Below are 10,873 nucleotides of genomic sequence, written 5' to 3'. Positions count from 1 at the left end.
AGGTCTGATCGTTTAACTATATAACCCATTGTCCTCCCATTGCAAACAAACATTCTGTCATTATTCCCAACCCACAAGCCCGTAGGACGTATGTTTTAATGAGCATTAGGTGAAAAGAGATCTATATTAATGTCTTCTGTTCCCTTCTGCTTGTACAGGCATTGAAATTATCTATTGTTCATAATGGCAAATGTTCATATTTTGCTTGATATCTACATTGTCAGTGTACAGCTGTCCATAGTCATCTACAGCTGGCAATGGAGTGTTTGCAAATACAGAACATGATGTTCAGAAAAAAATTTATAGGTTTCTGTTGTGCTTCATTAATATGTCAACAGCTTTTATAGAAATAAGATAGGCAATGAATATTACATACAGATTTCATTATTTTACCAGCCAGCCTGCAGTATCAAAGATGCAAAGAAAGGTGCAGTTATACAATTTAGCTTTTTGTTGGCAAAACAAGGTTGTCAATAATTAGGGAGGTATGGCATGATTGTTCCCTGCCCAGGACAACAGTAGTTAGGAAAACACAGTCCATCTGTCTAAATTATACCAAGGCAAGAGAATGCTTAAATAGATATAGCTCTGTATCTTGTTGTTTGTTTTTTGCCTGACAGTGACTTAATAACTATAGTCTAGAGAAGTGTTTCTGAAACTAGGTTCCATGGAACTCTAGGTTTTTTTTCCCAGAAATTTTTAGGGATCCTTCACTAATGAGCAATTTGTAACTCTACGATCAATTAACTTTTTTGGCCCTCTGTAAGGGGGCCATTCTCCTCAATGGCCAGAAAAATAAGAAGAATTTTTCCCAATGACCACCACACCAATGTAAAATGAGTTGTGGTTATTGTTAATATTGGCAGAGATTCCCTGAACACCTGAAAGTGGCTTCCCCATGTTAAAAAGACCAGAGATTTCCTCCTCTAAAAAAATAAAAATTCTGATATATTTTTCTATAGTCAAATAACTGCCTTTGTCTTTCCTTAACTGCACCATGGCCAGTGCAGTTTACATGAAATGGGGAAAGTTTGCAACAGCTGGGTACCTGTCTACAAGTTAACACCTCAAATCATCGATAACCTAAAGAAAACGTCACTTTATAAAGAGCTTGCGTATAAGGACAGTGTTCATCAATAAATATAAAGCTAAAAGTATAAGCTTATCTCCAGCTCAACAAGAGGCACCTGGATGTCTTTAAAGTGTCACCAAACCCAGTTCTATCACAGAGTATCACCATTTCCTCCATTTTCTCTTCCTAGATGAGATCTTTGGCCATTTTGATTGCCCGGGCCAGGATGGTGTGCACAGAGATCTTTCAGTCCCACCAAGTTCAGGGAAAACCATGATTGCTGGGTATCTTGGCAGCCAACGAACTGGCATGTGAAGCTCAGCATTTTTGACAGTTCCACGGAATATTCAGACTAGTAAAACGCTTATTGCAGAAGGGACATTGCCTGTCTTTTCTGCAATAATGCTTTGCCTGATCCAACATTTTTAATAGTGGAACTTTAGTAACATTTCAATGTTTTTTTGACCTGTGAATATAACATATAACTTTTTGAATGGATGTTCTTTTCAGTTTGACCAAAACATAAAAAATATATTTAAATCTATTTCTAAATAAGATATAATGATGAAGTAATGGCAGAATTAAAGTGCTGTATAACTTGAGTCTAGATATTTGTTGGACTTGAAATGCTTTGTTCGGCTGTATTCATCCTTCCCAGGAGACAGCTGTATCATTTCTTGAACCACGACAGTGTAATCTTAAAGTGAAAGCCCATAACATTTCATGGTCATAGGACTATTCCATCCTTATTATCAATTTGGACTAGATGAGCCGGCATGTACTGACACTGCTCATCAGAGCTGCAGGAACATTTTCCTGCCTGATGACTAAAATAGGAACATGAATGGATATGCTGTTCCCTTACACTTATTCCAAAGGACACGATCTTCCTAACACTCAATACCTGTCTACCATGTTTGGCCTTTGCAATTATATCGTATGCGAATACCATGAAGACACATCAGTAATTTGAACCTTCAAACTTTATTTGCTTGTTTATTCACTTGAGATTGTCAACACTCAAATACCACTACACCCATACAATCTAACCCTGAGGAAGCCCTTTGTGGCGAAACGCGTCGGATATCATATGGCTAAATGAGGAAACCTCATGTTTCCTAGAAATATACAAACAAGTTCATTAAGCATTTCCATGAGCCGTTAACCTCTTTTTTCTAATCTTTCCTTCCTTTCTATTGAAATGCTTTGTTACCAGAACATCTAAACGAGTATAGGGAATTAAAAGAACATTTATTTTGTTTGTTTCGGAGATGTTTTAAATGATTTTGGATAAAATTGTATTATAGCAATGTAAGTCAACATCTACAGGAAACCTTTGGCTGGAGTCATTTAAAATCAAGAACTCAAGATAGGAAAATTGTGAAATCGTGAGCATATCTTTTTTATTTCTGGACACCAAGAAAATAATATAAAACAATAGTGTAATTTGGTTCCCGAGCTTAACAAATATGTGTGCAACTGGATGATAAATCCTATCAAATTATATGTCCATAATCTACTAAAATGCTGTAAATATTTTTTCACAGTATCATACGTTAATAAAGTTAATTTATTGAACCTATATTTTGTCTGATCAATACTATACTCCACATAAAATAATAAAGGGCATTCTACTTTCAGTAAAAAGTATAAAAGAGTAGGTGTTATTCTTCAGAATGCTCAGAAACCTTTGATCTTTAGTAAATACTTCTGCAGTTGGGTTTCTGAAACTTCCATGCAGCATTTCTCTTTTGTAATGTTAACCTTTAACCAAGCTACGTCTTTTCACTCCTACTAATTTTACACAAAGCATAGTCATTTATATTCACTAAGAGACTTCTTCAATGTAGGTGTCTTGGGATACGAAACAGAAAACCACTTGAAGTTAATATGGAGCCGTATTGAATTCATAATGAGGTCACATTTATATATGGGTTCAAAGGGTAATTGCAATCAGAATTGATAACATGACCTATATCAAAAAGGTGACATTTGCCAAGTTCAGAATATCCCACTTGCTTTCTGACTAAATTAACCTGGAATGTGTTGGTTGATTGCAAATATACCATTCAAATCTAATAAACCTATATAATAAATCTAATAAACTCTTTGTTAAATCCAAAGAAAAGGTGGTAAAATGTACTGGTCTAGACTAAGACCCTGGAGGTGTGTATGTATGTATTAGACATTTCTGTACTGTATTAGAAATTGTGAGGATTTTTATTCATGTATACCTGCTGTGAGCAGTATGGTGGGAAATAAGTAACTAGTATGATCTTCAGTCATGGGTTCCAGGTTCCATGTTGGATGCTCAATATGCAACAGGTTTCTTTAAAAAATTATCTTGTATGATTCAATGTTTTCTAATTGTATCACCAACACTTTTTCTGTTGGATCAAGTGGTATTCAGTTAAAATCCCCTTCAGATTTCCATTCACTTCCCATCTTAGAGACACAAGTTGGAAAGAAAATCTCTTGGAAAATTGTCCCTACAATAGATGCCCAACTTGTGGGTCAGTGGTGGCATACGTGTACACTTAATACAATAAAAATGACTTGGGCTTTAGTGAATTGGTGGATGTGCAAGCTTGATTTGACCTTCTCCGACTGACTTCTTGTAAAGTTTAATTATTATTAGAAATGTTCAGATCTCTTGACCATTACTGACTATGGATGAGAGGGAGTTAAACACAAGTGGTACAGATAGTCCTAACACCATCATGTCTTGTAGGAAACAATAGCAATTATTTGTTTTTTTAACTAGTCACATCTGGTCTAAAGCTGCCCATCATGAGGTCATCTCATTATTAGAGCACTGTAAGGAGCTGAGGTTTTCCTTTAACCATGTCCTCCTAAACCATAGGTTCCTATGTTTCAGAGAATTATTTTAAAATGTAGCTCCGGGCAAACAGCTAAATATGTGTTAGATATATATATATATATATATATATATAAATATAAAATATACCAGCAAAATTTTTTGGCCAGCTACTCTATGATTCAAACACTTCTACACACTAATTTTTTTCAATATTTAAGGTGTCTTGAGAGAATATTGGAGGCTGCCATTGCTGACCAACGCTTCTAAAATTATAGTTCTCTAACTGCCATCTGACTATCAGAATATACTAAATGACCAATTTTTTTCCATCAATGGATTTTTTCTTCCTTCAGGGCACACAGGCATATTCCAACATGCCAGAATTAATTGGGCTCAAATAGTGAAAGAATGCTTAAGGGAGCATGAGACATTATTTTCACACATGGATTAGCCACTATGATCTTAACCCCATTAGGAATCTTTGGGATGCGCTGAAGAAGACTTTTGTACGGGGTCCAGCTCTCCCATCATCAATACAAGATCTTGGGAAAAAGAAATGCAACTCTGGATGGAAATAAATGTTGCATTGTATAATTTTATCAAAATGTTTGCATGACAAATGCATGCTGTAATCAAAACTAAAGGTGGTCCAAGGAAACATTTATAGTGTATGACTTGTTTTTTGGCCAGGCAGTATATGTCTGTCATCTGTCTGACAATGTCACTAGGAAAATGTATTTGAATCATGAAATATTAAATATATATGTATATACAACTGTGTGTCCTGATGTGACCTAGAAAAACTAAAATGTCAATATCTATTTATCTATTACCCATTCAACTATCTCACCCCTTGATCTTTTCATCATCATCTTAGATTTGCGTAATGTGTCCAATTCTGCTTTGGATGATATTCATTTTCTTACCAATGATGTCTTTTGTGAAAATGTAGCTTCCCCAAGGGAACCATTCCTCTGAAGACATTTGCTGAACAAACAATATATTCACTTGATTGCAAGAAAAAAAATCCCGTAATATAACAAAGACAATTCCTGATGATAAAATATAACAGGTTTTGATTAAAAAAAGAAAGACAAAACTGACAGATGAGGCAGAATTTGTGGTGAACGTGATAATAGACTACTTTGAGCTAAGAGTTTGAATTTCAAGGGCAGAAGCTACCTTATTCCTTATGAAAATTACCTTGATTCTGATCTAATATTCTAAGCGTCTCTTCCTCTGTTATTTACAATGCAAATAAGGGCCAGATCAGCTTCTGTCAATTCCTGTTAACACCAGTGATCTGGGGTTATTATCCGGGAAGGAAAAAATCCACATCCGAATAAAGATGCTGGAGGAAATTTCAAAGACCTTGAAAATATATTAAGCTCCTGGTGATATAGATGTTGTGCGAGTATTACTAAGGGCTCTGTGTAATCTATATGTACACATACACGTTTATATAAAGGGATCTTCACCTTTCATTATATTATTGCTATTGGATAATATTTGCGTAGATTTGTTTCCTAGGGTCGTGCCAGATGGATGCTTGTAGAGCTGATTCTACATCACCTTGATTTTATTAAAAGTGTGTTACTTGTGACACATAAGATACGCCAACATGCTATTCAGTACATCCTTAAATTTGTTAAAAAAAATCTAATACATTTTGGCCAATTTATGTTGACCTTTTTCTTTAAAATGATACTTGTTTAGAAAATGAATTCTCTAAAATTCTTAAATCTCAAGTAAGCATTTATTGAATGAGACATCCAAAACTGAAAAGGATGCTAGGGTTTCAAAAACAAAAATTCCCAGCACAACCTAAATGGCAACTCCAGTATACTCAGCAGGCACTTTATATACCTCGCTAGTACTAGGTTGGACTTTCTTTTGTATTTACGAATGCTATACTTCTATGTGGAATAGATTCAACAAGGTACTGGAAAACATTCTTCAGAGATTTGGGTTCATATTGACATGATGCCAGTTGCTGTGGTTTTGTTGGCTGTATATCCATGATGCAAGTTGCCAGTTTCACCACATTCCAAAAGTGCACTGTTGGATTGAGATCTGGTGATTGTGGAGGCCATTTCAGTACAGTAAGATCATGTTCAAAAAACCAGTTTGAGATAATATAAGTTTTGTGATATGGAGCATTACCTTGCTGGAAGTACCCATCAGAAGGTAGGTTCATAAACAGATGGATATGGTCAGCAACAATACTAAGGTAAGTTGTTGCGTTTAAATGAAGCCCTTGCTCCGGTTTCCTCCCACATCCCAAAAACATGCAGTTAGGTTAATTGGCTTCCCCCACAATTGACCTTAGACTACATTAATGACATATGACTATGGTAGAGACATCAGATTGTGAGCTCCTTTGAGGGACAGTGACACGACTATGGGCTTTGTACACCTCTGCGCAATATGATGGCGCTATATAAATACTGTGTAATAATATTAATAATAATAAATGACCTCCACACACCATTAAACCTTCACCACCAGTCTGAACTGGTAATACACGGCACGATGGATTCATGCTTTCGCATTGTTGATGCCAAATTCTGACCCGACCATCTGAATGTCACAGTAGAAGTCAAACTTATCAGACCAATGGTAAAACTTTTTCTTGTCCTATTTTGATGCATCTGTACAATTTATAGCCTATGTCGCCTGTTAGCTTGCAGCTGTAACACCCAGTGTGGTTTTCCTCCTGCTGTAGCCCATCTGCTTTAAGGCTTGATGTGTTGTGTGTTCATAGATGATCTTCTGTATACCTCAGGCGTAACATGAGGTTATTTGAGTTATTGTTGCCTTTCTATCAACTCATACCAGTCCAGTGATTTTCCTCTGGAATCGAGAACCAATTTTTGCACAAAGAACTGCTGGATATTTCCCCTTTTTTGGCCATTCCCTGTAAACCCCAGAGATAATTGTAGGTGAAAATCCCAGAAGCTCATTAGTTTCTGAAATACTCAGACCAGCCTGCTGGGCATCAACATCGATGCCATGTCCAGAGTTGGTTAAATCACCTTTCTCCCCCTTTCTGATGCTGGCGTGAACTTCACACGCACGTATGTGCGCCTGCTACCAGTTATGTACATATAATGTCTTCATGATCACTTTTATCAGTACAGCAATCTGTCAAGCTGTGCAAATGAATGTATTGTATGTGCAGAATCATGGATTGTGATTTTCGTCAAGAATGCATGTTCACCAGGAATAATTTCTCTTTTATATATTTTCCTACTATTTGTGTTCTAGTAACAAATATAGATTTTGGATTTCTCATGACTTTCTGTCTCCTTAATAAGGATCAGTAAGAAAAAAACTGGGGATCTGCTGTAACTAAAACAGAAAAGAAGTTACCACTTTCTGATAATTTTACTGAGGAAATCTGCAGATGGAGCTAGTTGGAGAAAAACAGAATTCCCTATCTGCATACTTCCAGGTCAGTGATTACAGGAGTTAAAGCCAGAAACAACCAGGCACTTTTTAGAAGATCAGCAGTTGCAATCCCTGTGTTTGTATTATGACAGGTTACCTTTATAGTCCTGGTGCCATTAACTGGTAACTTGACTATATCAGAAGTTTGAATAGTTACTGGATGGGGGAGTCTTGTGGGATATGGGATGGAGGTGTGAAGATCACAGGGGCTTGTGACTCTTACAGTAAGCTTAATTTATTCTCTCATCAGGAGGGGTGGGGAGGGAGACTGTTGAGAAAATAATTAATTTTGAGGAAGCATGGCATCCTATCGAATCACAGCACCACACAACTTAAATGGCAGCACGGTGGCTCAGTGGTTAGCACTTTGGTCTTGAGTCTCAAATTTGAATCTTGGCCAGGACTCTATCTGCATGGGCTGCAAGTTCTCCTTGTGTGTGCATGGGTTTCCTCTGACTTTCCAAAAACATGCAGTTAGGTTAATTGGCTTCCCCCAAACTGACCTTAGACTTTGGTATTGACATAATACTATGGTAGGGACATTAGACTGTGAGTCCCTAAACTAAAAAAGGCCCAAGCATCATGTTTTCTAAATGCAGGCAATTGTCAGATATCTCCAGCAAAGCTTTAAATTTACTACTATGTTTCACAGCCAAACTGAACATATACAATGATGCGCTTTCAGAACTCGATATTTTACATGATGCAGTTGAATTCTGGAGCGAATGCATGCTAGCCATAGCTAATACATCTTTGCATGTGGAGGACAGATAAAGTATTATGCTTTGTATGCTTTGCATTGCATCAAGGAACAAATCTGTAAAGAAATTGAAGAGTTAAATTTCCTATTAATGTCTGGTTGGTATCTTAGAATCTTGTTTCAGTACAGCGATATGCATATAATTTTAATTAGAGTGTTTAGATCTAGAAGTGACAGTCACCCAGAGAAAAATATTGCATCTAAAAATTCTGTGCTGCTGCATAAATAAGTGAGGCAGTCAATGGACGCTACATTCTTGTTCTTTTAACAATTCTGGCAGGACATGGCTGATAAATGACAGCTAACCCATCCACACTCTGAATCTGTCTTTGGTAAGTATTGTCATGTTAGACACTATTCAGTCAAAAAATGGCCTGCTAAAGACCTGAATGCTAGAATCCATGCCCCTAAAAACAGCAGAGAGTAAAGAGTAGTCTCCAGTATTTCCTGTATCTCCCAGCAGTTGATCTTTTGCCTATTACTGGCTTAAAGCTTACCTAAATTCAGAAATTTTACTTTACATAAAAGGGTAGACAACACTAGTACAACATCATTGTATTTTTTTAAAAAAAAGTTTCAGCAACGCCCCCTAATAAATGGGAACGCAAAGCCTCTGGGATACCTGCGTCATGCATCCTGGGAGGCTCTTGGGTGCTCCTTCTAAGCATCTCGGGCATGCGCAAAAGGAGCCTTTCGTGAAAAATGCGCAGTGAGATCGGCAATTTTTTTTCCAACCTACGTCACCAAATCTTGCGCTTGGGTTGGGTGACTAGGAAGAAGAACCCAAAAGAAAGAGGCAAAGATGGCGGCGCCTGGAGCTCCGGCATGAAGACAGATGCCGGGACACCTCCGGACCAATCAAATGCGGCGCAGGATTGAAGGTAAGTGGATTTTTTATTGTTTTGGGCGTTTTTCAGTTTACGTCCTCTTTAACATGACTCTTGCACTGTCCCTTTGTGGAGGTGATCATCTTGGTAGACAGGACCTTGCTTCACACTTGCCTTTACTTCCGCAGAGCCTTTGATCCCCCCACAACTGGATTTGATTTGGTCCTGCATTATCTCTGGATTCTTCCTTTCCGCTGGGGTGGGACGGAGGAAGCCATCTTCTTCCGGCTTCTACTTAAGTCATCTGATCTAGCACTGCACAGGCGTGAGATTGGGTGGTGTTCCTCCTGTAAATGTAAAGAAATCTCCTGTTACCTATAACATAAGGAAGGTATTCTGCATTCATCAAAGATCTGGGATCAATGCCACCTAATAGCAGTCAGCTCAGGCAGATAGTATAGGACGTTATCTATTCACATGGATTCTGGCAAAATCAATAGGCGTGTCTACCGTGTTAGAGATTGTTAAATATAACGACCTTTAATTATATTTTTACCAGACCAAATGGAAGCAAATATTATACATTTGTTACTTGGTTTTACATACACTTTGTTTGATATGACATCTTTGTAACACCTACTGTTATATCTGTGAATTGAATGGCTATTATGTTCTTACTCCACTGTACAAATCATGAGTCTTTCATCGCTTTTGTTGGTGAGAAAGGCTCACTGGGTCTTAAACAGGAAAGCTATAAATCATTATGTAAGTGCAATTTTTTAAAACAAATATGTGTTTTCAAGTGCAACTCGAATATAGAGTTACTCTAATTGTTTATAGTTGTGTTAATAACCATCAAAAAGTTCTTCTGAACTATAAATGGACTTTCTAAAATGTATTAAAATTATGATATGCTGATGTCATGTGTAAGCAACTTGGTGTCTAAAATGATATGGTTGTATAGGGCCAACATTGTGCCTCCACCATAAATTAATGAAATTTGATAAAAACAATGTTTTGAAAATTACATTCTCCAATATTTGATCGATTTATCTCTGCCCAAATGAGTGCCACAGTGACACGCTTGGAAGACCCCTATTGACCACAATGTATTAGTGTAGGTGACAGATCAGAGGCTGTGTTTGGCTTGCCTTGTGTTTCTTCGCACACAGCATGTTCTATTGATGTGTATATGAACTGCAAGCAAGGGAGGTCAAACACTGCATTCAAAGGTATGTATTTAAGTAATGCTTGTTTGAATGGAAAAAGTTGAATTTGAAAAGAATGCATGTATATGTGTGCTCTGAGTTATAAAATTTCAACTGATTTTCAGCAGATAAATATAATTTAATAAAGACTAATGAAAAGTACAATAAATTCTTTTCTTTGTTTGCAGTAAAGGAATACAATTTAATACAATGTTTTTAAGTATAAACTGATAAATGGTTATGCTGTGCTACATTTCCGATCATAGGTGTATATAGACAAAGATCCATAGACAGAGATCTGTCAATTTGTCCATTTAGGATACAATTCTAAGATGCCCTATGCCATCCTTTTTGTCTAGCAGCAGTCATCCAGAAAGAAGGGGAATGAGTTGTATGAGATAGATTGTAAGAGGAACATTGGTAAATGCTTGCCTGTTTGTTAGCTGCTAACAACTGTTGTCATGATTTTTGTGGCCCACATACTGTAATGTTTACCGATTTGATGCCGCACATTGGAACAGCTGTCAAATTGCTTCTTATGTATTGAAACAATTGCTCACTTGGTGCAACATTTGTCCATGTTTTGCTGTCGTCTTGTAATGATTGCCCATTTGCTGCTCACAGATTGTAGTAATTGTCTATTTTAATTTGTTTATTCCAATGTTTATATATTTGATGCCCACCTATTGTAATAATTGACAGTTGGAAGACATTTAGTGGTAATCATCAATAGTT

The 10,873-nt window shown here is 36.9% G+C and overlaps 1 long non-coding RNA gene across 1 annotated transcript in view; it reads right to left on the bottom strand.

The window, feature by feature from the left end:
* Window positions 1-10,398: 10,398 nt before the first annotated feature.
* Window positions 10,399-10,873, bottom strand: part of LOC140322971 (uncharacterized) — a 37,572-nt gene continuing 37,097 nt past the window's right edge. The window contains exon 4 of the long non-coding RNA XR_011919284.1: window positions 10,399-10,821. This is a non-coding gene — a long non-coding RNA (uncharacterized lncRNA). The remainder of the gene's footprint in view (window positions 10,822-10,873) is intronic.

This window comes from Pyxicephalus adspersus, chromosome 2 (assembly GCF_032062135.1).
Source record: "Pyxicephalus adspersus chromosome 2, UCB_Pads_2.0, whole genome shotgun sequence".
In the NCBI taxonomy this organism is placed as follows: Eukaryota; Metazoa; Chordata; class Amphibia; order Anura; family Pyxicephalidae; genus Pyxicephalus; species Pyxicephalus adspersus.
This window is presented reverse-complemented; position numbering and strand designations above follow the sequence as displayed.